General features: G+C 48.4%; 2 long non-coding RNA genes across 2 annotated transcripts in view; both read left to right on the top strand.

Annotated features, from left to right (window-relative positions):
* The window catches only part of LOC139359584 (uncharacterized), a 98845-nt gene extending 84299 nt beyond the window's left edge, over positions 1–14546 (top strand). Inside the window, exon 3 of the long non-coding RNA XR_011615669.1 lies at positions 14479–14546. This is a non-coding gene — a long non-coding RNA (uncharacterized lncRNA). The remainder of the gene's footprint in view (positions 1–14478) is intronic.
* Positions 1119–4420, top strand: LOC105476900 (uncharacterized). Its single transcript, XR_984329.2, has 3 exons — positions 1119–1466; positions 2430–2597; positions 4090–4420. It is a non-coding gene; the product is annotated as an uncharacterized lncRNA (long non-coding RNA).
* Positions 14547–27473: the final 12927 nt, after the last annotated feature.

Below are 27473 nucleotides of genomic sequence, written 5' to 3'. Positions count from 1 at the left end.
CTTCTGATCCATACTCCAAAGTCAGCATAAACATCTCCAGCCAAAGCTGTTCCTTGTTCTGTCAGTAACACAGTTCCCGAGGAGACCAGGGCCTCTTTCCTTCCCTTTTCTCCTGGCTGCTCCTCTTCTGGTGACAAAACAGGGGCAGCGTCAAATGAAGACCGTCATCTTTTGTGAAACTGTCCTACAGACTAGGCAACTGTGAATTTTTCATCAATCCTGATTTCTCTAATGAGTTGCAACATGATCTAACTCCAACATGCAAAATTCAGCATTTCCATTCCCTGTTTGTTAAGGGTGCAGGTGAATATGAAAAGGCAAATTTCAAAGGTGAACTTTCATATCTCTGAAGGGCACATGCAGGAGCCTGAACCCAGCTGGGAGCCAGGAGACGTGCATTTTGGTCCTGACTCCCTCCCTGCTGCCTGTGTGCTCTTGGGCAAGTCGCTTTAATCATTCTGGGTTTACATGCTTGCTAAGGACTCTTTCAGTGCAAATATTTTATAATTATAAACACGGAGAAAATTTTCTCGATAATGTAGTTCCTTTGTAAAGATACACTTCACATATGCATCATGGCCTGTGATACCTGGTGAGTTTAGAATTTTCTCTTGATTGGAACAGGGATGGGTGTTTAAAACAAAAGACCTGAGTCCTTTCCACCTGTGGCCCTGAGTCTGTGGGTTTGGTAAGTCAATTAGGTTGGAGAGTCACAAGCAGTTTACTCTGTAAAAATACTTCCCATTTGTTTAAAATCAAATCCTCAAGATGGAGTGGTATTTCCAAACTCCAGTGAGTTGAAGCCTCAGAACTAAAGAACTGGATCACGGAGTTAGTCCAGCACATACTTCCGCTTTGCTATACCTTCCGTTTTTGTCTAGTACCACTTGCTAGTGAAATATCTGTTCTGGGTCTTTCCAAAGACAACCACATCCAAATGGGGAGAAGGCCGACATTCGGGGTGCTGGAAGGGTGGGGTGGCATGATTCAGATCAACAGGGCTAACTTTCCACTGTTTCACCTCACTTGCACTATAGAGACCAGTACTGGGACTCCTCAGTTGACAGATGTGGAGACCCAGAGTCAAGGAATGATGGTCCCCTAGGACCCCTGGGGAATTTCACACAACCAGAGTCAGCACCTGGCTGCCATCAGCCTAAGGCTGTGTCACTCAAGAGGGCTTCCTCTCCAGATGAATAAAAGCTGATTTGAAAAGTAAAAGAGTCTAAAAAACATACCATTACCTTAAGAACAACTTTAACATGTGTAGATAGAGACTCAAAGATTTTTATTTCTATTTTCAGTCAAACACATATCAAAACCCGGCATGTTTTCAAACACCACGACCGACACTTGATTTGTGTTTCCTGAAGCCACCCCAGTGAGCCACTATGAAATAAATTAAAAAGAATGGTCAAGGCTGAATGCACACTGAGGTTTCCATGTGCTCAGCTCAGCAGATTCAGGTATGACCCCTACAGAGCTTGGACTCTGAACTGGCACTGACATTCTCTACGCTCAGCGACCATTTCACACAATGAATTCATCTGTGTAATTGTGCCTAGCTGTCCCTAGATTAACTCCATGTTTGCATGAAGATCAAAATGCTTACTTTTCAAAGTTTGGTTTTCTTGATTTCTGTCTTATCTGGGGAGGCATTCATGCTTGGAATTTCCTGGGCTTTTCTTTTTTAAATCTCACGGAGAGATTGAGAGCGTTAAGGGGGCAAGAGTAGGGGGCAGGGGCAGGGAAGCTTGCTTTTTATTGTTCTTTTTTTGAAACAACAATTGGCAAATTTTCTTCACTGTTTTGGTGTTCTCTTGTTAAAGGCAACCCAGACCTCAGAGTAATAGCATTCTTGCTTTGCCCCCACCCCTAAATCCTACCTTAGTCAGAACATGAGCTAGAATTCGGCATCATTAAAAAAAATTTGGCCGAGGCGGGTAGATCATGAGGTCAGCAGTTCGAGACCAGTCTGGCCGACATAGTGAAATCCCGTCTCTATTAAAAATACAAAAACTAGCCAGGTGTGGTGGCGGGCGCCTGTAGTCCCAGCTACTTGGGAGGCTGAAGCTGGAGAATCGCTTGAACCCGGGAGGCAGATGTTGCAGTGAGCCGAGATCGTGCCATTGCACTCCAGCCCGGGAGACAAGCGAGACTTCGTCTCAAAAATATTCGGTTGGGTTGTCAGTTACATAAAGAGTGCACATCTGAAGTACCTACCTTGATAAGTACTTATGTCTGCTTTGCTTATACCTTCCGTTTTTGTCTAGTACCCCTTGGTGATGAGGTATCTGTTCTGGGTCTTTTCAAGGCCAACCACATCTGAGTGGGAAGAAGGCCAACGTTCAGGGTGCTGGTAAAGGTGGGGCGGCATGATTCAAATCCACAGGGCTGACTTCCACTGTTTCACCTCACTTGCGCTGTAGCAGCCAGTTCTGGGAGAAATATTGGAAGGCACGCTGCACCTTTCTTCACAACGGGATCAACAGGTGAAAGCAAGACGTTTGAATGGAGTGGAGTGTTTCACTTAATCATTAGCACTGCTGACATCAATGAAAACCAAACAATGCGTATCGTCGGCATGGGCACCTACGGTGAGTGGAAAGGAGGCCAGGTTCTTAGTAAGCTTTATGATGAGGTAGGGGACAGATGGGCTTCAAAACAGAGCCGAGGAAGCAGTGTGGCTTATATTTCAGCTGCAGCGTACAATTGTGTTTGTGGTCGAAGAATCCAAACTGTGCCAGCTATTTCAAAACAACATCAGGAGGGCAGAAGTGTGTTTTCCAGCATCCCTAGTGGGTGCCAGGAGACAGCCTTGAGAACAAACACATCTTTTCTCGCAATAGGAAGCCAACTATTTACTTATGCAAGTAATACTATAAGAAGGCATTTGAGTTGCAGCTCCTGAGCTTTGGACCGACCCCTAGACTTGTTTCAAAAAGCTCTTTCTGGAGGAAGAAAAGTCCTGAGGTTCTCAGGTCAAGCCCTGGCTCCAACAACAACTTAAATCCAGTAAGAGCCTCCTTTGCCTATAGGTTGAACCAGCCCAGGCAAACACCATTAAGACAGCTTCCAAACAAAGATGACAATATTACCATTTCAGCCTGAACCTGGTTGCAAAATTCATTTTGTGAAATGTTAAAAGTTGGACAAGCAGAACTGTAGCATGAATGGGACCCTAACTAAAATCCATGCATTCAACTCATTCGTTCAACAAATATTGAGTGGGATGTGCCAATATCTATCGACTGGGAATGTGTAGTATGACTCCCTGGCATCATTAAAGGTGAATGTAAATGCAAGAGCAACTGGTATGGTTGTGCTTTCTTCACAAATTTGGTTCAGCTACACAGGGTCAGGTGCTAAGGAAGCAAGAGAGTTGGATTTAACCAGGGCTGTGGTTTTGGAAAAGCAACATGAAATGAAGGAAGAGAGAGTTGAGGATATGGAAGGAAGTGATGGAGATGAATAATTATGGGATTGAAAAGTGAATTTTATTTTATGTTTTTGAGACAGGGTCTCTCTCTCTCTGTCACCCAGGCTAGAGTGCAGTAGCGGAAATATGGCTCACTGCAGCCTTGACCTCCTGGGCTCAGGTGATCCTCCCACCTCAGCCTCCTGAGTAGCTGGGACCACAGGTGCATGCCACCACTCCTGACTAATTTTCGTGTATTTTGTAGAGATGGGTTTTCATCACGTTGCCCAGGCTGGTCTTGAACTCCTGGGCTCAAGTGATCCACCCTCCTTGGCCTCCCAAAGTGCTGGGATTACAGGTGTGAGCCACTGTGCCCAGCCTGGCCTCTGATGTTATTAATAGTTTCTGATCCTGCATCTAGAAAGGGATTCCAAAGCAGGCGAACCTCTCACACTAAAAGCGACCAGTCATCTTTCGTTCTGAGCAAATTTCAGATGGAGTGTAGCAGAAAGATGACGTTGGACTGGCAGTTGGGGACCTGGATTCTAAGCCAGCTCTGTCACTGTTCATCAGTCCCTTCTTCCTTTCAGGCCTCAGCGTCCTCCTCTGTGTAATGAGTGACATTTAAGTTCACTAAGCTCTAATCTGGCTTCTACCGTTTCCCTGCACAGGTGGCATCTTTTTGCCCACTTTGACTTGCCTGGCCTGTTTCAGATTCAGGACTGGCACGGCATTGGCAAGTTTATGGTTTTACAAACCCTGAAGCACGATTTGCAATAAATGATGAAGACATTAAAAATACTGCATGCGAACACCATGGTCTTGAACAAGGACAGGACTTTGGAATTGTAAGAGGAGTGGAAAGGCACTGATGGTCCAAACACCTGTCCTTGAGTTTGAAACCAGCTGGGTAAGTGACTGGCAAACTCTGGGAGACTCACTGGTGCTGGGGACACTGAACGGCACTTTCCCCAGGTGTCGTATCCTAGGCAGTTTGGGTGGTAGGTGGGCAAATTGTCAAAAATAAATCAAAATCTCTAGTGAGAAAATCTTTTTCATTGTCTTTCGATCTTCCCGATTCCTTTGAGGGGTCTGTTGCTAGGGTAGGCTTACTCCCAAACCCTTGTAAATATGTCCTTCCTCCCTGAAAACACTGTCCCTTGGCCCCTGCTTTTATTAAACAGAGCAAAAACAGGTCTCAAGCTCAGAAGGTTTACCAGTATAGAGTTTAATGATATTGTTTTGTTTTGTTGCATTTCTTTTTGTGATCACTTTCCATTAATGGCAAGTGACTTTTTTTTCCATTTAGAGTGATATAAAATTTTTCTTAAAATACAGATATTCAAATTAAAAAAACTGAGTTGATTTCTATGAAAAATGGTGTAGGTTCTACACAGATATGACACTGTGGGACAGATGGTTCCTGGAGTTTGGGAAACGCTGATGGGCGGCGTTCCCTAACCTGGCACTGCTTAGGGGAGATACCTCTGACCACAGTCGTGTTTGTAATGCCATTTAGATCTACTGGTTCCAATAACTCATGGGTCTTTTTTTCTTTTTAAATAAATAATTACCTTTTCTTGATCACTATTGTATAAAACTTGGAAATACAGAAAAATATGTAGAATAAAGAGAGAAAATATATAAAATTATATAGAATAGAATGAAAAATCACTCATCTCTCCACTCAGAAATAACCACTCCTAATATATTAGTAAATTTACTACGAGTGCACCAACATAGCTGTTATTATAGTGTATACATTTTATTTTTGTAGCCTGTTTTATTTCCTTAACCTTATAGTGTAAGCATGTTCCGAATCATTCAAAATTCTTAATAAACATCAGTCTAAATGGCTGTAAGATATTTAATGTAGAGAGGTCTCATAATGGATGTAATCATTCCCTAGCTGTTGGACATTTTACTATTCTCCAAATGTTGGGTTGTTTCTGGTTCTGCCTATTATCATGCTGTGATGAATATATTTTTGTTTGTTTGTTTAACAGACAGGGTCTCACTCTGTTGCCTGGGCTGGAGTGCAGTGATGTGATCCTAGCTCACTGCGGCCTCGAACTCCTGGGCTCAAGCAATCTTCTTGTCTCGTCCTCCCAAAGCTCCAGAATTACAGGTGTGAGCCACGGCACCTGGCCTGAATATCTTTATGCACATCTCTTTGTCTTTATTTTAGATGGTTTCCTTACAGTCATTTCAGAAGTGGCATTCCCAAATGGGAAGATTTTTAAGGCTTTTGGGATACATATTGCTATATCTTTTTTTTTTTTTTTTGAGACGGAGTCTTGCTCTGTCGCCCAGGATGGACTGCAGTGGCGCAATCTCGGCTCACTGCAAACTCCACCTCCCGGGTTCACACCATTCTCCTGCCTATGTATATGGGACTACAGGTGCCTGCCACTGTGCCCGGCTAATTTTTTGTACTTTTAGTAGAGACGGGGTTTCACGGTGTTAGCCTGGATTGTCTCGATCTCCTGACCTCGTGATCCGCCCCCCTTGGCCTCCCAAAGTGCTGGGATTACAGGTATGAGCTACCACGCCCGGCCTAGACTTTTTTTTAGAAGGATGAGATATGAATGTATTCAGATCCCCTGAACCTACATGATAGGACATACCCTAATTTGTGTGTGTAGGGTGGTGGTGTCACTAGAAAGAGCTGACTCTGCTACTTTGGGCAAGTTACCCAACTTCACCAATTCCTATTGGTGCAGGTCTGAGTAATCACTTCCCAGAAATCCAAGAGTGACTGTTCTACAGAGCGAGGCTTATGAGTGCTCATATTTTAGCTTTAAATGTACAGATATGGGCTGGGCATGGTGGCTCATGATTGTAATCCCAGCACTTTGGGAAGCTGAGGCAGGTGGATCACTTGAGGTAAGGGGTTCAAGACCAGCCTGGCCAACAATGGTAAAAACCCATATCTGCTAAGAAAATATAAATGTTAGCTGGGCATGGTGGTGGGTGCCTGCAGTCTCAGCTACTTGGGAGGCTGAGGCAGGAGAATCACTTGAACCCGGGAGGCAGTGCTTTCAGTGAGCCGAGATCATGCCACTGCACTCCAGCCTGGGCAACAGAGCGAGGCTCCAAAGTGCAGATGTCATTAACTTCAGTTTGTGTTATTTCTCTTTCATGAAAAGGGCTCAACAAAAATATTTGGGAAAACTACTTGTCTCAACAGCCTAAAATGCTTTTTTGTAGCAGAGGTAGGAAAGGTTTGACTAAACATCCCTGACATTAGGAAGAAATGCAACAGGGGCTCATGCTTCCTGGTGCCAGGAGCCGAGCAGAGGGCCTGGTGTTGAGCATTTCTAATCTTCCCAAGCAGCTTTCCCCACGGTGGGTTATACAGAACATTGGTTCTGCAGGATGCTAACAGGTATTCCTTGCAAAAACAATTCTGGTGCTTGGAAAAAACTGAGTTAATGAAAGTGGAACCCATTCTTTTGTTATTTGAGAATTCCCAAGACGAGGATATGATATTGAGCATTTGCCAAACTCACTTGACAATAAAACCCCTTTCCATCTCATAGGATTGATGTGCCAAAGACCAAACTTTGAGAGTCACTGCTCACAACAAGATTGCAGTATAATATTTCTCTCTGTATCTCACAAACAGGAAAGCTGAGGTCAGGTAAATTGACCAAGATGGCAAAACCTAGTGACTCAAGGACTCAGGGTTGGAACCCAGAGCCACCTGACCTTAAACCCATGTTCTCTTCCACTCTCCCCTGGAAAGGGGCTCAGACTGTGGGGTGCCCCTGACCCAAGTGTTGAGTGCCTGACGCTACAGGGCAAATACGAAATCAAGATCAGAGCTTGAATAGAGAATCCCAAACTGAGTGTGTTGATCCTGGGGACTGGGCCACGCTGGAAATTGACGCAGGGTGAATAAGCCAAGGAAATGAGCAGCCTGGAAGCTGAACATGAGGAAGGCGGTTGGGATAAATCTCGGGGACTGCATGAACTGCTGTGTCATGGAATCAGCTGGCTTATGAGGGAACAGGATTCATCTCTTGTAGCTAGGTGAGGTGGAGAGAGGAAGAGGAACAATATCCTATTTGAGGGCTGCCCAAGACTCTCCTCTTATTGCCTCGCAGTTCTTGACTATGTTAATTCTCCATGCCTCCCACTACGAAGTCATCAAGTATTCCTTTGTCTCCTGTTGTCCTCAAAGCCTCAGCCTGGGCTGTTTGCTGCTAGGGCTCCGCTTTTCAACAGCTTTATACACTCTCCATGTGCATGATTCTGGCTTCAGGGGTGTGGAAGAAACGGATTCTGATAACGCAATAGTATAATATCTAAAGCACTGCTGGTCCATGCACTCGACAAAGATCCATGTCCCAGGCCTGGTCTAGGCACCACGGATACATTAGCGAGCCATCCGGACACAGATTCTCGGCCTCATGTCATGGCCCTTCGCCGAGGGAGAGATGATAAGCCGGATAAGGAAGTCAAATGTTAGACAGTGATCCGCAATAAAGAGAAAAGGGGGAGGGGCCTGACATTTTAGATTGGGTGCCCAGGGAGGCCTTACTGAGAAGGGGCTTTTTAATTTCCATCACAGCCCTTTGAGCAGAGAAGGGATTCAACATTTGTTGCACTTCTGGCAGCTGACAGGCCTTGCACACTTATATATCCCACATTTTCTTTTCCTCTCTAACTTAACAGATGAAGAAAGTGAGGCTCCGAGAAGGCGAGTCATTTTTCTTCATTAGAAACTGGTTCAGGCCAGGCGCGGTGGCTCACGCCTGTAATCCCAGCACTTTGGGAGGCTGAGGCGAGTGGATCACAAGGTCAGGAGATCGAGACCATCCTGGCTAACATGGTGAAACCCCGTCTCTACTAAAAAGACAAAAAAAATTAGCCAGGTGTGATGGTGGGTGCCTGTAGTCCCAGCTACTCAGGAGGCTGAGGCAGGAGAATGGCGTGAACCTGGGAGGGGGAGCTTGCAGTGAGCTGAGATCGGGCCACTGCACTCCAGCCTGGGCAACAGAGCGAGACCCCGTCTCAAAAAAAAAAAAAGAAACTGGTTCTGACACCAGAAAGCCCACACTGTCTCTGCAATCTCACACTCTCTTCTTGAAATAACCAGGTCAGCCACTATGTTAGCCCACTTTATAGGAAAGGAAACAGAGGCCAAAAAACCTTGAGGGCCTGCAGAGCTGGCACTGGAGTTAATGTCACCTAATGCCCAGTCCAATTTTCTTTCTCCTTTAGCAGACTGGAAGCAATGAATATAGAATCTGTTTTGTTTTCTTTTGTTGTTGTTGTTTTGTTTGTTTGTTTGTTTGTTTTGAGATGGAGTCTTGCTCTGTCACCCAGGCTGGAGTGCAGTGGTGCAATCTTGGCTCACTGCAAGCTCTGCCTCCCAGGTTCAAGTGATTCTCCTGCCTCAGCCTCCCAAGTAGCTGGGACTACAGGCGCCTGCCACCACGCCCAGCTAATTTTTTGTCTTTTTAGTAGAGACGGGGTTTCACCGTGTTAGCCAGGATGGTCTCGATCTCCATTTCCTGACCTCGCGATCTGCCTGCCTCGGCCTCACAATGTGCTGGGATTGCAGGTGTGAGCCACCACGCCTGGCCTGTTCTTTTTTTTACTGGGGTACAGAAAGAAACAAAAGATTCAAGGGCTTGTCAAAACTTCTATGCATGTGAAATGGTAGAAGTTGACTTAACAAGAAGGGAAAGTGACCAAATGACTCAGTACCCGATTTGCACCACACCACTCTCTTGAATAGCTGCGAGGAAGCACTTGCCGGTGGGAGGAAGGTCCACAGGCCAGCAACATGGGCATGACCTGGGAGCGTATTAGATGTGCAGAATCTTAGGCCCCATCCCAGACCTACTGGATCAGGATCCGCATGCTAAACAGGTGATCACGTGCATGTTAGAATCTAAGAAGCCCTGCTCTGACTGCCCCATCCCATAGTGCAGTGACGCTGGGCGTCCTCACAGAGCAGTCAGCAAGCCTAGGTATAGTTATGGGAAGACTCATGGCAGGTAGGACTGCGGAGCTGGGGTGACATGGGCAGAGGCCTCTGCAGAAGCTTAGCTCTGGTTGGCCAGGCGCAGTGGCTCACACCTGTAATCCTAGCACTTTGGGAGACCGAGGCGGGTGGATCACGAGGTCAGGAGATGGAGACCATCCTGGCTAACACTGTGAAACCCCATCTCTACTGAAAAAAAACACAAAAAATTAGCCGGGCGTGGTGGTGGGCACCTGTAGTCCCAGCTACTCGGGAGGCTGAGGCAGGAGAATGGCATGAACCCGGGAGGCGGAGCTTGCAGGGAGCCGAGATGGTGCCACTGCACTCCAGCCTGGACGACAGAGCGAGACTCTGTTTCAAAAAAAAAAAAAAAAAATGGAGTTTAGCTTTGGCTCCCCCAGCAGCAGCAGCTCATTTTGGAGGGACTGACTGAAGGGTAGGGGTATGGGATGGTGGTGTTCCTGTTTCACTTTACTGTCCCATTGAGACTAGGACTGGCGGGAGAGAGTTTCTCTATGATCTGCTGAAACCTGGGAAGGAATCTGCAAGAATAAACAGAGACTTTAGAGCTTACCAATTCTGATATTTGGAGGCCTTTGCAATATTTAATTCAATTATTTATTGATGACCTACCATGTACCAGACACCAGGAATACAAAGGGAATAAAATGTCCTAGTGTTGTATTGGGAAGGGAGGGTCACATTCTTGCATGTGTCTGTGTTTGGGGATGAGATGAGTCGGGGGCAGACCTCCAGGGATAAAGCAATTGTATGCCTGGTGTCACCTGGGTCCTGAGGGGCAGGACAAAGGACAGATTAAGGAAGGCTTCCTGGAGGAGGTGGCTCCTAAGATGTCAAGTAGGCTAAGAGATGCTCTATGCATGGGCTAACCCATTCCATACACTCACCACACACACTCACTCACATGCACTCACACACGAACTCCCACCCACACACACATCTGCATCCACACACAGGCATGTATACCTACTCCATCCACACACACACTCACATGCATGTATATCTACTCCATCCACACACACTCACAGCATGTATACCTACTCCATCTACACACACACTCACATGCACTCACATACAATCTCCCACCCACACTCACACATGCACATCCACACACTCACAGCATGTATACCCACTCCATCCACACATACTTACAGCATGTATATCTACTCCATCCACACACACTCACAGCATGTATACCCACTCCATCTACACACACATTCACATGCACTCACATACAATCTCCCACCCACACCCACACTCACACATCTGCATCCACACACACTCTCACAGCATGTATACCTACTCCATCCACACACACGTATAGGCATATTCACCCCCACCCATATATGTGCACGTACACCTACACACACACACACACACACACACACACACACACCACACATTGTAGTATTTTTCTGGGGAAACAGAGAAACAGTCACTCTTTTGAAGAACCTCAGAAACTGCACAATAAGAGCTCTTGATTTATCATCAAAATTCAGATAAAGTTGAAGGTCTAACTTCCAAGAAGATCTTCTAGACTATTTTCCAGATTGTTATAAATGCATCTTCAGACATGAAGGAGCACCTCACGGTTGCACTCAGATACCTCCTGGGATGTGATTTAGTGCTGATGATTATCGTTACATGTCAGTGAATATAGGTTGATGAAAACTTTTAGGGAAACAAGTTTTCAGAAACTGTCCCCAGATTTACTGTAGTAGTAGACAACTCTGAGGATGCATTTTTTGACCAGGCAACTATTGTTGGGGGTCTTATACCTGGCTTGGAGAGGTGCATTTGTGCCTTTTAGGTAAGATGGGGAATAGCAGGCCCCCAGACTTAAGAGCTACAATTTTGATAAAAGATAAATTGATCCTTAACATTTTTCCCAAGTCAGAGTTCTCATTATTTGTCTCCTTGATGCCAACAGAGTAAAACGCAAAATGGCTCACCACATGGTCAAAGCCCCTCCCTTTCAACTGGCCACATCCTGGCTTTCCTGTGCTCTTTCTACTGAACCAAGCTCTGTGTTCCAAGAAATCATCCTGTCCTCAAATCTCTGTACCTCATTCTCTGCCGAAGCCATGCCCAAGCAGTTCCCTTTGCCTGGTGTGTTTCCCTCTCCCATTTCCCTGCAACACTGCCTGTCAACCTCTTCAATGCGAAGTTCCAGCCCCACCTTCTAGAAGCTTCCAGAAGCCACTATTGGGTTTTGGCATTAAACAAACTGTGTTCAAACTCCAGCTCTGTCATTGACAGGGTGAGTCTGAGTATGTGGGTCCTTTTGAGCCCCTGTTTTCTAATCTTTAAAAAGAAGGGAGGGGAAAATATTTACTTCACACTTTTATTTAGTTTTTCAAAGATTAAATGAGACAATGTGAGTGAAACTGACTAGCATGTAGGAGATAGTCAAGAAATATTTCAGTGGATAATGGCATTTCTCTCCTAATTAGGTTGGATTAACCCTCTCTTTTCTACAGTCCAGAACGTTCTGTACCTTACAAGCTGCCTTGGATCTGAAGTTTCTGTATTTGTGAGGTGGACTCATCTTGGTTTCTTGCCTGGTGACTTTAGCATAATCCTTGCTCAAAAAATTAAATGAAATGAAATAGACTCTTTGCGTATCGCTTTCTTTTTTTCTGCAACATTCCTTCTAACAGCCGCCGAGCCTGAAGACAGCAAAGCTGCCCAGACTTCTCTCCTGGCCTCCAGTCCCTCCTGTCTGACTGCTCAAAAGAATCTCAGCACGCAGGTCTCACAGGCACCTCAAATCCAGCCTGTGGAAACCTGAGCTGCCTGTGTACACACTCTTATATCCTAGAACCATGGTTCTCAAATGTGGGTGCTTTTGCCCCCTAGGTTACATGTGGTAGGGTCTGGGGATATCTTTGTTTGTCACAACTAGGACAGAGGGTCCTTTGTGGAGTCTTGTAGGCAGAGGTCGGGGATGCTGCTGAACATCCCACAATGCATAGGACAGGCTCTGTAACAAGGAATGATCCTGCTCCAAGTGTCACTAGTGCCGGGTTGAGAAATCCTGATCTAGAGGGAGACTCTACCTGGTAGGTCAGGCCATGGCACCGCTCTGCTCACAATCCCCCATGGCTCCCACGTCCCTCAGAGTAAGATGCACACCCTCTGGGTGGAGGACACGGCCTGCAGGGTTCCGCTTCCCCACCTGCTGAGCCGTGACTTCTTATCGCCTTCTCTCCCTTTCCTCCAGCCCTTCTCCTCTTCCCCACCTTGCTTGTCTGCCCTGCCTCTCGCTGTGTCTCCAACACGCCTGCCTCAGAGCCTTGCACCAACATTCCCTCTGCCTGGAATGCTCTTCCCTCAGTCACCCAAGTTCACCCTTTGCTGCCTTCAGGTGTCTGCTCACATGTCAGCTTCCCTGCAAGGCCATGCCTGCCCACCCCTGTTAAAGCCGCAGCCCTTCCCAGCATGCCATCCTTCTTGCTTGCTATAGGTTTTTCCATTGCACTGATCACCTTACAAATGGGTTTATTTATTGTATGATTTTTCTCTTTCCACTAGAGCGTGAGAGCCACAGGAAAGGGATATTTTTGTTTTGTTCACTGATATTTCCCACTGCCTGGTGCTCGAAAAATGTTTGCTGAATGAGTAAATAAGTCAGTATCATACCGTCCCCAACTTGCTCATCTTACCTCTATTTCGTAACTGATCTATGTAACCAACATTTAGCTGACACCCAAGTGTCAGAACCCAAACTTGCTTGCGTCTTCCCTTTCTCTGTCTTTTTTATTTTTTGAGATGGAATCTCACTTCTCACTATGTTGCCTAGGCTGGACTTGAACTCCTGGGCTTGGCCGATCTTCCCACCTCAGCCTCCCAAGTAGCTGGCACTATAGGTGTGCACCACTGCACCCAGCTTCTCTCTCTCTTTCACAGCTTTATTGAGATGTAATTCACATAAAATAGAATTCATCCATTTAAAGAGTACAAGTCAATGGGTTTTGGTATACCATACAGTTATGCAACCATCACTGCAACAGTCTTCGAATATTTTCTTTCTTTCTTTCTCTCTCTTTCTTTCTTTTTTCCTTTCTTTTTGACAACTTCTCGCTCTGTCACCCAGGCTGGAGTGCACTGGCATAATCTCAGCTCACTGCAACCTCCGCCTCCCAGGCTCAAGCGATTCTCCTGCCTCAGCCTCCTGAGTAGCTGGGATTACAGGCACATGCAACTATACCCAGCTAATTTTTGTATTTTCAGTAGAGACAGGATTTCACCATTTCTCCTCATCTCTGGCAAACACTGATCTATGTGCTGACGACATGGGTTCTCCTCTTCAGGACATTTCATGTCAATGGAATCATACGACATTTGTCACTGGTTTCTTTGATTTAGCATACTGTGTTCCAGGTTCACCCATGTTGTTGCCTGTGTTAGTATTTCATTATTCTTATAGCCAAATAATACTCCATTGAATAGAGGCACTGCATTCTGTTTATCCAGGTATCAGTTGACGGGCATTTGGGTTACTTCCAGTTTGGGGCTACTATAAAAATGCTGCTCTGGGTTGGGCGCAGTTGGCTCACACTTGCAATCCCAGAAGGGGTCTGAGGTGGGCGGATCACTTGAGGCCAGGAGTTCGAGACCAGCCTGGCCAACATGGTGAAACCCCGTCTCTACTAGAAACACAAAAATTAGCTGGGCATGATGGTGCATGCCTGTAATCCCAGCTACTAGGGAGGCTGAGGCAGGAGAATCACTTGAGGTTGCAGTGAGCTGTGATCAGACCACTGCACTCCAGCCTGGGTGACAGAGTCAGACTCTGTCCCTCTGCCTCAAAAAGAAAAGAAAAAAGAAAAGAAAAGAAAAGAAAAGGAAATGCTGCTCTGAACATGTGTGTCCATGTTCTTGAACATATGCTTTCATTTCTCCTGGGCATGAACCTGGGAGTGGGGCTGCTGGATCATGTGGTTACTCTGTGTGTAAACTTTTGAGGACCTGCCACTGTTTTTTTTTTTTTTTTTTTTTTTTTTCCCTTTTCTCTATGAATCCACATCCAACTCATAAGTATGGGCTGTGTTTCTCCCTCCTGAATCTGCTCACCTGCATCTGCACGGAAACCACCTCTTCAGTTCGTACCTGGAAGGCTACAGTGCCTGCTAACGGGGATCCCTCTCCACTGGCTCACCCTCACCTGCACAGGGGAGGGAGTTTCCCCTTCCTGACGCCGAGGCCACACCCCGGCCCATTCAGGGGTGCCTCTGGAGGTGGCACCCAGGCATCAGTGCTTCCCAGAGCTCCCCAGGCAATAACAATGCACAGCCAAGCACCCGCTTCCTTCTGATCCACACTTCATCACCTGCCACCCAAGTGCCTTCACGACAGCAAATCTGATTGTGTGATCTGGATTCTCCTTGAAACCCCTCTGTGGCTCTACGTGGCCTCCACGGTAAAATCCAAGCTCCTCAGGATGCACATGCATCTCAGTGACCTGCGTCCACCGCCACCCGTCTTGCCTCCTTCCTCTCCCTGACCCACGCTGCACATGCCACGCTGAGCTACATGTATGCCTGCCCATCCACACCTCCATGCCTTGGGACAGGCTATTCCCTCTTCCTGGAGTGCCTGTTCGCATCTTTCATCCTCCTCTAGGAAGTCTTCCCTGACTGCTCTCCCTTAGCGGGCTGGGATGGACCCTCGTCCAGAGCCCCAAGCAAGCCTCTGTCCAGACCCTCACCACACCGCACCGTAACTGTGTTCACTGGCCTCTAGTCCAGGAGCGCCTCAAGGCCAGCACTGAGATATCACTCATCTCTGGATCCTCAGCCTGTAGCTGCCTGACTCGTGGTAGGTGATGGGTTCTTTCTTTTTTTGGCATACGTGTGTTCGGGGATGTGATGAATGAAGGGGTGAGTGAATGAACACCCTCTGGCCTATGTAGAAGCCGTGACCAGGTGCAATCCTACCAGCTGCCCAACTGTGCTCTCCCGAGTCCCAGCAATAACCCTGGGGGCAGGCAGCAGGGCCTGCTCAACCCCCGACCTGGACCAGCGAGACCCGCGCACGTCTCCCGTGCATTGGGAACATCTACCTGCATTTCCCAGTCTCAGGCTCAGTGTGTTTCATTTCTCCAGCCATGGGGCCCAGCAGGTGTCAGCAGCAAAGGAGAACTGGGTGGGACAGTCCTTCCCGAAGATAAGGCAAAGTGTCCCAGCCCAGATATCAATCCTGTAAATCCACTTTCTTTTTTTTTTTTTTTTTTTTTTTTGAGACAGAGTCTTGCTCTGTCACCCAGGCTGGAGTGAAGTGGCCGGATCTCAGCTCACTGCAGCCTCCGCCTCCCGGGTTCACGCCATTCTCCTGCCTCAGCCTCCCGAGTAGCTGGGACTACAGGCGCCCGCCACCTCGCCCGGCTAGTTTTTTGTATTTTTTAGTAGAGACGGGATTTCACCGTGTTAGCCAGGATGGTCTCGATCTCCTGACCTTGTGATCCGCCCGCCTCGGCCTCCCAAAGTGCTGGGATTACAGGCTTGAGCCACCGCGCCCGGCCATAAATCCACTTTCAAAGGGCTGAATAAGGTGGGACATCCCTGGTTCCTTCTTCAGCCATAAATCTCTAGACTTGGATGGTAGCTGTCCTCCTCTTGACAAAGCTGTCAAGAGCACAGCAGAGCAGCAGTCGGGAAAGAGCATGCACAAGAAAGGTCCTTCTGGTGGGGCAAGGCCCACCTGTCCTGCCCCCTGAGCTTTGCCTCCCTCCCCGCATGGGCTTCACTGCCTCTGTGGGGACCTGTTGGAGGTTGCAGGGCTTGACTGCCAGTACCAGAGGCTTCCGTGAGCATTTGTCCTATGAATACCCAGGCTCCGTTCTGCTGCTCAGCCTGCACCGATGCCACCTGACTTCCTGTGAATAAATGGAGCACTGTAAAGGGAGTCCAGCTCAGCTGCCCCCCATGTGATTGTGCAAGACTCACCTCCCCTCTTGAGGAGGCACTGGGGTGGGTGGACTAGGTGATCCCGGAGGCTGCTTTCAGCTGCAATGCCCCGGTTGCTCCTGTTTTGTTTTGTTTTTTGACACAGAGTCTTGCTGTGTTGCCCAGGCTGGAGTGCAGTGGTGCGATCTCGGCTCACTGCAAGCTCCGCCTCCCGGGTTCACACCATTCTCCTGCCTCAGCCGCCCGAGTAGCTGGGACTACAGGCGCCCGCCACCACGCCCGGCTAATTTTTTGTATTTTTAGTAGAGATGGGGTTTCACCGTGTTAGCCAGGATAGTCTCCATCTCCTGACCTTGTGATCCTCCTGCCTTGACCTCCCAAAGTGCTGGGATTACTGGCGTGAGCCACTGCACCCAGCCTCCTTCTGTTTTTTTTTTTTTTAGACAAAGTGTCTCTCTGTTGCCAGACTGGAATGCAATGGGCCGATCTTGGCTCACTGCAACCTTTGCCTCCTGGGTCCAAGTGACTCTCCCGCCTCAGCCTCCTGACTAACCGGTATTACAGGCACCCACCACCATGTCCAGCTAATTTTTTGTATTTTTAGTAGAGATGGGGTTTCACCAAGTTGGCCAGGCTGGTCTTGAACTCCTGCCCTCAAGCAATCCACCTGCCCTGGCCTCCCAAAGTGCCAGTTGCTCTTTCTGACCCATTTGAGAGCAAAGTTGTGTGAAGGTTTTCCTCTCAGGTCATGAATTATCAGGAAAACCATGTTTGGAAAGATCAGAGTCAAGCATAGTAAAAAATAAGAAACTTGAAAATAATGACTCTTTGTGTTTTGATTTCTCCTGAATCCGGCTTCTGTAACTGTACAGTAACAGAGCAGTGCAGGGAACAGCACCGGACCACAGAGTCTCCAAATCCTTAATTCCATTCCACCCTGTCCCTGACTAGCAGTGTCATTGGGGTGAGTCATTTTTCCCTCTGTAGGCCTCAGTTTGCTGATCTGTAAAATGGGGATATTTAATGCCTTCCCAATTCATTCAACGGAGCCTTACAGAGAGCTTGCCATGTGCCTGGTCCAGTGCTAGGCAGGGAGACAGGTGAATAAGACAGACCCTTTTTTTTTTTTTTTTTTGAGACGGAGTCTCGCTCTGTCCCCCAGGCTGGAGTGCAGTGGGGTGATCTCGGCTCACTGCAAGCTCCGCCTCCCGGGTTCATGCCATTCTCCCACCTCCGCCTCCTGAGTAGCTGGAACTACAGGTGCCCGCCACCACGCCTGGCTAGTTTTTTGTATTTTTAGTAGAGACGGGGTTTCACCATGTTAGCCAGGATGGTCTCGATCTCCTGACCCCATGATCCGCCCGCCTTGGCTTCACAAAGTTCTGGGATTACAGGCGTGACCCACCGAGCTGGTCTAACTTTTTTTCTTTAATTTTGGTTTTGCTTTAGGAGAATTGCTTGAACCTGGGAGGTGGAGGTTGCAGTGAGCTAAGATCGTGCCTTTGCACTCCAGCCCAGGCAACAGCACGAGACTATGTCAAAAAAAGAAAGAAAAAGAAAGAAAGGAAGGAAGGGAGGGAGGGAGGGAGGGAGGGAGGCAGCTTGAACACTGGCGGAGAGAGAAGTCAGGTAGGGAAGTGAAAGCAATCAATACTGGGTGTAATTTCAAGCCAGCTACTGCTGTGGGCAGCTGAGCTTCATCCCAATAAGGAGCTCAACAGCTCTATTCAATGACTTCTATTTTCCCACAAACATCTGCGACCAGCTGCTTTGCTCAACCTCCACATTTCTCTGCATCTTTATATAGCTTCTCCTCCTTTAATGATAACTCAGAGGAACAGATATCTCCTTCCTCTGAACAAATGCCTCCACTTCAACTCTTCATCTACTCCCTTTCTACCCCTCCAAAATCTTGCTCCGCCAGAGACCCCCCTGTCTTTCTCTACTCCCGCTCCCTCTTCGTCCCCACTCCTTGATAATGCTTTGCAACCTGACTTTCATTTCCCCTTCTCCCTCCCGTGCACTGACTCGTGGGCTTTACTGAGATGCTTTTCCCAGAGGATCCTTCCTCAAGTTTCCGATACATGTCTGTCCACCTTGTTTCAGAAACAGTCTATCATCATTCACTGCTAAAAAACTCTCATCTCAAAATGTAAGGATCATGATAGCTACGTAACAGAGTTGTGGTAAGGATCAGCCACCAATACGGTCACCAAACTTAATTATTGGAGTTTGCAACCCATGGGTGATCAGAACAGAGTATGACAAGGAGAGCTGCTAGAGGCAAGAAGTGACTGCGGACGACTTGACACCGAGAGAGGAGAGAGAATAATCTCAAAAAGCAGTTCCGAGAACAAAAGAGTAGTAGTAGTTTGGGATCATTCTGCAGAACTGCAGGAAGTCGGTGCCATCAGAATTCTTGAGATTTCCCAGTGTCTTGGACGTTTGTGGTGATGGGTGTTCTTAAGGATGGCGACTCTAGTTAGTAAGAAGAGCTAGTTCCACAATCATTGCAACAGTGTTTCCCTCTTGAATAGAAGGTGCTGGTTTTCAATGTCAATACTAAATGCTCAGTAACAACTGGCTGCAGTTGACATTCCCAAGCCAAAGTGGGTGTCAAGCCCTATCTAGTAGAGGAACCAAAGGAGAACCAGCCTTGCATGGTTGGTCATCCGGTCACTGAACTTTCTGGTACAAAGTCAGAGGTTTGGGACTAGCATGAGAATAGAACAGCAGTGGGATGCGTAGACAAGGGAGCCCACACACAGACCTGCAGGAATGTACGAATGAAGTACATGGGCACCGAGGCATTTCAAAGCTGTGGGGAGAGGATGTCTTGATTATTATTATTATTATTATTTTGAGACAGAGTCTCGCTCTGTCACCCAGGCTGAAGTGCAGTGGTGCGATCTCGGCTCACTGCAAGCTCCGCCTCCCGGGTTCACACCATTCTCCTGCCTCAGTCTTCCGAGTAGGTGGAACTACAGGCACCCACCACCGTGCCCGGCTCATTTTTTGTATTTTTTAGTAGAGACGGGGTTTCACCGTGGTCTCGATCTCCTGACCTTGTGATCCGCCCGCCTCGGTCTCCCAAAGTGCTGGGATTACAGGTATGAGCCACCGCTCCCAGCCGGATGTCTTGATTATTAAATAAATGGTGCAGGGACGATTGGCTAAGGGCTTGGAAAGGCATAAATTCCATCTGTGCCTCACATCATATGTCCAGATAAGATTCAACGTCTAAAGAGTTACATGTCAATCAACCAGAAATTGGAAAACAAGTGCCTGACTTATTTCACTTAGCATAATGTCCTCCAGGTTCATCCATGTGGTTGCAAATGGAATATTCCCTTCTTTTTTAGGGCTGAATGGTATTTTCTTTTATGTATAGACCACCATTTCAATAGAGAATTGGTTAAGTGATTATATATTGATACAATGGACTTTTATGCTACAAAAAACATATAGCTCCAGGAGCTGAGCAAGAGAGTGGCCCTACCTGCTGGGCCTGTCTGCTCCCCTGAGTTAGGCACTCCAGGAAGTGGTTGAGAGCACCTGAGTCTTGGGGCCCAGCCCTGAGGCCCTCAAACTATCCCTGCCTACTAAGGGGCCCTCAGGGACAAATGCAGAACCAAAGAGTTGCACAGCCACAGAGTCCAGTGCGCTCAGCCCTTCAGTATGTGATAGAAATAGGCCCAGAGAGGGCAGGTGACCTGCCCAGGGCCTTCTAGCCCTCACACAGCTGGAACCAGGATCCACAGCCCCCAGCCTGGAGCACTAGACATCACATTTCAGGGGAATTGGGGGTGCTGGGCTCACACGGGAGAGGTCTTGCTAGCTGCCAGCCTGGGGCTCACCCGTCTGCTGTCCACCCCTTCAACATCCATAGCGGGACTCACAGGCACGAGGCTGGGACCTTCTGCGGCATACACAAAGCACACCGCCACCTGAGGTCCAGGGTCATGATTCGAAACCCACCAAGTGCCCATCAGCCCTTTCCCAGGTTGCAGGGAAAACAGGACCCCAGCCCCCACATGGTGCCTGGCCACCTGCTGCTTAGGAGGCCTTGTCGCCCCATCTTTAGGAAGGCTTTGTGTGTGTGTGTGAAGATTTTTACATGCACTTGTCTTAAGGCGTCTTCACAGCCCTGCAAGGTGAGTTTCATTGTCATCCCCATCTTACAAGTGAAACAGGTTTCCAGAGTCTGAGTAGTTTGCCAAGGTGGGGAAGGGGTGATCCAGGACTCAAACCCAGGTCCTCCAACTGTCACATTCTCTGACTTTCTGGGGGTCAGCACCCCCAGTCCCTTCTCTCCTGGTCTGTCAGAGACTCAGCAGAGATCCCAGGCGGAGGCTCAGTGAGCTTTGGTGTGTGATAGGGACCTGGGGTCTTGTCACTGTCCTGACACCTTATCCTCTAGGTGGCTTTGAAACCATCCGTGTCACTTTGGGCTTCCCCAGAGGTGCCAAACCTGGCCCCAAAATTCAGCCACTCCACCCAGCCTCTGGGGACTGAGGCGAAGGCTCCTGTTTTCTCCACGAAGCTAGAATAAGGACCTTCTGGCGGCCTAAGGTAAGAAATGGTCTATTTGTAAAGGGCCTGGTGTCTGGGTAAGCTCTGTGTATTTTCTTACCTTTGCTTTTTGGGGAACTTCATTCAGAGGAGACTTGGCAGCCTCTCTGAAGACGCGGAAGTGATGAATGGCAAAGCTGCAAGAGGCTGGAAGCCCCACCTCGCATGACTTCCTTATTAGGCACATGGGGAAACTGAGCCCCAGTGGGTGGAACGGGCCTGCACGGGCACAGTTGGGACAAGAACCCCGAACTCTCCAGCGCCCTCTACAGCTCAGGCTGTGCAAATGGAGCTGGTCCCGAAAGATGATCCAGGCTGACGCGGGGACAGTCAGACTGGGAGGCGGGGCTCACTGGCCAGCCACCCCGGGGGCAGCGTGGGCACTCGGGCAGGAGACCCGCACAGGAAGTTTAGAAACCTTCACCAGGGTTTCAGAACCGTTCTAGACCCCGTGCAGATTGTCTCTTTGTTAAAGAAGGCGCTTTGAGAAGCTGCAAAAGAGGCTCCGCCTTTGACCCTCAACGGGCATCTTTCCTCTAGTCCATCAGCCCACAAAGACAGGAAATTTGATGGAAAAAAAAAAAAAAGTCATGCCAAAGTCGGGTGTCAGTAACCACGGGCCGCCAGAGGCGCCGCATCCAACCCCGCCCGGGTTTCCACCCCAGGCCAGCACTTTCCAATCCCCGAGGGGGCCATCTTCCAGCCCTGAAGCGGTAAACTCCTGACCTCTAGTGGCGAGCGCGAGGAACCGCACCCTGGCCCGCCTGCCGCACCCCCCCCACCCTTTCCTCCCCAGCCCCGGCCCTGCCTGTTCCTTCTCAAACCGCATGAACCTCCCGATGCATGAACTCTGGCTGTGGTCGATGCAGACTCTTCTGCACTGCCTAACACCGTTTTGCTACCATGTGACGGCTGCAGACACCGTCCTCAAACTGCAGCCCCACAACGCAATTTTTATACTTTCGTCTGACCTACCCGAAGGTGTCCTTTTTAAGTCTTGTTAATATTCATAATGACATATAATCCAAAGTAAATGGAAACGTCATATTGCGATTGCATTTCCTTGGCGAGACTCTAGTCTTAACAGATTTCGAGGGGGCGGGGGCGGTGGCTCACGCCTGTAACCCTAGCACTTTGGGAAGTCAAGGTGGGAGGATAGCTGGAGACCAGGATTTCGAGCCCAGCCTGGCCAACATGAGAAACCCCTATCTGTAAAAAAAAAAAAAAAAAAAAAAAACACAAAACCAGTTGGCCAGGCGTGGTGGCATGCACCCGTAGTCCCGGCTACAGAAGAACTGAAGATGGCTCCCCACACGGTGAAAGCCACAGTCTTTATAAAGTTCTACATGTAGCTGGTACAGTGTTTCACGCCTGTAATCCCAGCACTCAGCACTCTGGGAGGCTGTGGTGGGTTTCATTTGAGCCTGGGAGGTAGAGGCTGCAGTGAACCTAGATCATGGCATTCCAGCCTGGGCGACAGAGTGAGACCCTGTCTGAACAAAAGAGATTTGGAGGGGCTGGAAGGGAAGGTGGAAAGACAGAGGAAAAGGCAACTGGAACTTAGGATACGGTCTTGTTACTCTTCACCAGGAACCCATTTGAGGTAGGCCCCCAAGTTACAGATGGGGAAACTGAGGCCCAGAGAGGTTAAAACACTTGTGCAGAATCACACAGCTATTCGATGACAGAAGCACGATTCAAACTGAGGCCTCCCAAGACTTTTTGCACCAGGACCAGTCAGCCATGCTGTTACCGACTCATTCAACAAACAGCTGTGGAGTACTGACTCTAATCTCAGCCCCCGCCTGGGCCCCCGACAGAGAGTCATCAGTGAGATCATCCATGAATAGCAGACACAATAATGGTATGTTAGAAGGTGACCAGCAGGAAAAAATATGAGCATGAAGGAACCAGGTGGGCAGGTGAGGTTGTGCTTAATAGGGAGGTCAGGCAGGCCTCGAGGTAAGTGTTGAGCTAAGACTTGGAGGAGGGGCAGAAGGGAGCAATGGGGACACCTGGGGAAAAGGTTCTGAAGGCAGAGCCATGCTTGGCATGACTGAGGAACAGCAAAGTGGCCAAAGTGGCCAGAGCAGGATGGGGCAAGGGAAGAACAGTGGATGAAGGCAGAGGATCGGACCCAAGTCATGTAGAAAGTTTTTTTTTTTTTTGAGACACGTTCTCATTGTATCTCCCGGGCTGGAGTGCAGTGGCGTGATCATGGCTCACTGCAGCCTCGACCTCCTGCCTTAGCCTCCTGAGTAGCTGAGACTAGACATGTGCCATCATGCCTGGCTAATCTTTTAATTTTTTATTTTGCAGAGATGGGGTCTTGCTACATTGCCCAGGCTGGTCTTGAATTCCTAGGCTCATGCAGTCCCATCACAGCCTCCCCAAGTACTGAGTGCTGGGATTACAGGCATGAACCACTGCACCAGCTACATGTAGAACTTTATAAAGACTGTGGCTTTCACCGTGCATGAGATGGGAAGCCATCTTCAGTTCGAAAAGATACCCAGTAGAGGACAAACCTGTAATCTGGGGCAGGTCAGCAGGCCCAGGTTGAAGGTCCCTCTGTTGGGGGCTTGCCAGAGGGTCCAGCCTTCAAGTCCCAAATGGCGTCCAGTATCCAGGGTGGCGGCATGACTCTGCTGAAGGTTCTGGCTGCCAACTCCCTTAGGAAGCCCCTGTGTGCTGGCCCAACTCTCCAGGCCTCCAGCCCATTCTCTGAACCACCTGACACGCTTTCCCATGCATTCGTTTTCTGCTTGTTAACCAGAGTGGGATCCTGTTGTTTGTGACAAAGAGCCCCACTTGGTGCTCTGATGCAATCTGTCTTCCAGGTCTCAACCCAGGTGCCACTGCCCTGTGAGGCCTGCCCCACCAACCCCAGGCACTCCCACATCTCCCTGCTTTCTGTTCTTCAGGGCGTTCATCACCAAAACCATCTCGTGTAGTTATTTCTTCCTTTCTCTCACCACTAACCTTCATGAGAGTAGGGGCCACACCCACCATTACGCCCAGTAACCCCAGGGCCTAAACCAAGGCTGAGGGAACAGGAGGCCGCTAATGAGTATTTGTTGAATAAATGGGTGAAAGCTGCTGACGTGGACGTTTTATGAAAGGAGTCAAAGCCATGTGTCCTAGAGCGTCAGTTCTGATGATGTCGGGTCCAAGCCCAGATGTGTGTGCAAGAGCCTCGGTTCAGCTCCAGAAGACTCCTGGGACACAGGTGACAAAGGACCCCAGGGACCACTGGCTTATCCTGAACAGAAAAAGGGAGAGGGGCCATGTGCGGTAGCTGACGCCTATAATCCCAGCACTTTAAGAGGCCGAGACAGAAGAATAATTTAAGCCCAGGAGTTCAAGAAGAGCCTGGGCAACATATCAAGGTTGCATCTCCACAAAATATTAAAAAAATAAAAATTAGCAGGACATGATGGCATATGCCTGTGGTCCCAGGTACCCTGAAGGCTGAGGCGGGAGGATCACTTGAGCCTAGGAATTCAAGGCTGCAGCGAGCTATGATGGCACCACTGCACTCCAGCTGGGAGACAGAACGAGATGCCGTCTCAAAAAAAAGAAAAGAAAAAAAAAATCTTTTTTTTTTTTTTTTTTTTGAGATGGAGTCTCGCTCTGTCGCCCAGGCTGGAGTGCAGTGGCGCGATCTCGGCTCACTGCAAGCTCCGCCTCCTGGGTTTACGCCATTCTCCTGCCTCAGCCTCCTGAGTAGCTGGGACTACAGGCGTCCGCCACCGCGCCCGGCTAGTTTTTTGTATTTTTAGTAGAGACGGGGTTTCACCGTGGTCTCGATCTCCTGACCTTGTGATCCGCCTGCCTCGGCCTCCCAAAGTGCTGGGATTACAGGCGTGAGCCACCGCGCCCGGCCAGAAAAAAACAATCTTATTGAGGAATAATTGATAGGCACAGAACTGCACATGGTTAATGTGTACAATTTGGTAAGTCTGAACATTTGCAAACACCCATGATACCGTCACTACATGGAGGGAATAGACATACCCTACACCTCCCCAAGTTTCCTTGTGTCCCTTTGGTCTTGTTTTTGTTTTGGGTTTTTATGTGTGTGGTAACAACACAACATGAGATCTACCCACTTAACAGATTTTGAAATGTACAGTATTGTTATTCACAGGCCGTGTGTTGTACAGCAGATCTCTAGAACTTATTCCTCTAGCATAACTGAAACTTTTCACCCATGGAACAACTCCCCGTTTCGCCCACCCTCCAGCCCCTGGTAACCACTATTGTATGCACTGCCTCTGTGAGTTTCACATTTGTAGATACCTCATAAAAACGGAACCATGGCTGGGCGCGGTGGCTCACATCTATAATCCCAGCACTTTGGGAGGCTGAGGCGGGCGGATCACAAGGTCAGGTGATCAAGACCATCCTGGCTAACATGGTGAAACCCCTTCTCCACTAAAAATACAAAACATTAGCCGGGCGTGGTGGCGGGCGCCTGTAGTCTGTAAGCGTCATCTGTAACGGACGCTTGGGCTGTCAGAACACGCTTTCTAGGCTGATCCATTAGTACATGGGTGATCCAAAATGGTAACCTCCAGGCACCATGGCGGACACCTTTGATCCCAGCACTTTGGGAGACTGAGGCAGGTGGATCAGTTGAGCCCAGGAGTTCAAGACCAGCCTGGGCAACATGGCAAAAACCCATCTCTACGAAAAATACAAAAAACTAGCTGGGCATGGTGGCATCCACCTGTGGTACCAGCTACTCAGGAGGCTGAGGTAGGAGGACCGCTTGAGTCTGGGGGACAGAGACTGCAGTGAGCTGAGATAGCACCACTGTACTCCATCCTGGGTGACAAAGTGAGATCCTGTCTCAAAAAAAAAAAAAAAAAAAAAAAATGGTTGCCTCAGCCCCGGATGTGAGTGGCTTTTCAGTTTGGCCCTCCAGGACTGCTCAGGAACATTTCCTGTATCTCTTAGTTTAGCTTCTCAGGAGAGAAATGACAGCACAAGTTATGACTCATCTGCTTAAGTCAAAGGTCAGTGATGTGGTGACATCACATGGTAAAACCATGGCTATGGGCAAGGCACACAAAGCCAGACGTGTCTTTCCCAGGAAGTCCCTGGCCCCGTGGGAAAGGAGGAGGGAGAGGTGGCAGCCAACGGAAAGAAGGGGCAGGAGCCAAAGCAGGGCCACGGGACCCGAAGCAGAAATGATTCAGAAAGCAAAGACGAATAAACAGCCAATAGCAAGACACTTAAAAAAAAAAACAGAGAAATGATCTACATGACCAAGAAAGGGTGAATAAATTCCACTATGGCCATCTGAAGGCTAGAAAGTGATGCAGCCATAGCCATGTTTAATGGCGAATAATGGTGTGGTATCTTGCAAATGTGTAGGGAACAGAGAAAGATGAAAACTGAGTTTAGACTGCATGCTTTTTCTCTTTGAGACAAGATCTTGCTCTGTTGCCCAGGCTGGAGTGCAGTAGTGCAATCATAGTTCACTTCAAGCTTGAATTCCTTGGGTTCAGGCAACCTTCCTGCCTCAGCACCCCACCCAGAGTAGCTGGGACCACAAGTGTGCACCACCATGCCTGGCTGAATTTTATTTTACTTTTTGTAAAGATGGGATCTCACTATGTTGCCCAAGTTGGTCTCAAATTCCTGGATTCAAGCCACCCTCCCTCCACAATGAGCCACCGCCCCACTGTGATCAGTGATGTGGAGCTTCTTCTCATGTGTGCCTGTCTTCTCTGGGGAAATGTCTAAGCCTTTTGCCCAGTTTTGAATTGGCTTCCTTGTTTTTGTAATTGTTGAGTTGTAGGAGTTTTTTTTTTTTAATACGTTCTGGATATTAACCCCTTATCAGACATATAATTTGCAAATATTTTCTCCCATTCTGTGAGTTGTCTCTTCACACTTTTTTTGGTCTTTTCTTTTGAGATAGGGTCTCACTCTCACCCATGTTGGAGTGCAGTGGTGTTATCACGGCTCACTGCAGCCTCGACCTCTTGAGATCAAGTGGTCCTCCCACCTCAGCCTCCCAAGTAGCTGGGACTACAGGCACATGCCACCATGTCCAGCTAATTTTTAAATTTTCTGTAGAGATGGAGGTCTCCCTGTGTTGCCCAGACTGGTCTCAAACTCCTGGGCACAAGTGATCTTCCCACCTTGGCATCCCAAAACGCTGGGATTTACAGGCATGAGCCACCACACCTGGCCTCTTTTCACTCTCTTCATAGTGTTCTTTGATGAAAGTTCTTAAACTGATGAAGATCAATTTATCTTTTTATCTTTTTTTTTTTTTTTTTTTTTTTTTTTTTTCCAGAAGGAGTCTCGCTCTGTCACCCAGGCTGGAGTGCAGGGGCGCAATCTCAGCTCACTGCAAGCTCCGCCTCCCGGGTTCATGCCATTCTCCTGCCTCAGCCTCCTGAGTAGCTGGTACTACAGGCGCCCACCACCACCCCTGGCTAACTTTTTGTATTTTTAGTAGAGATGGGGTTTCACCATGTTAGCCAGGATGGTCTCAATCTCCTGCCCTCATGATCCACCTGCCTCAGCCTCCCAAAGT

The sequence above is a fragment of the Macaca nemestrina genome, chromosome 17, assembly GCF_043159975.1.
Source record: "Macaca nemestrina isolate mMacNem1 chromosome 17, mMacNem.hap1, whole genome shotgun sequence".
In the NCBI taxonomy this organism is placed as follows: Eukaryota; Metazoa; Chordata; class Mammalia; order Primates; family Cercopithecidae; genus Macaca; species Macaca nemestrina.
This window is presented reverse-complemented; position numbering and strand designations above follow the sequence as displayed.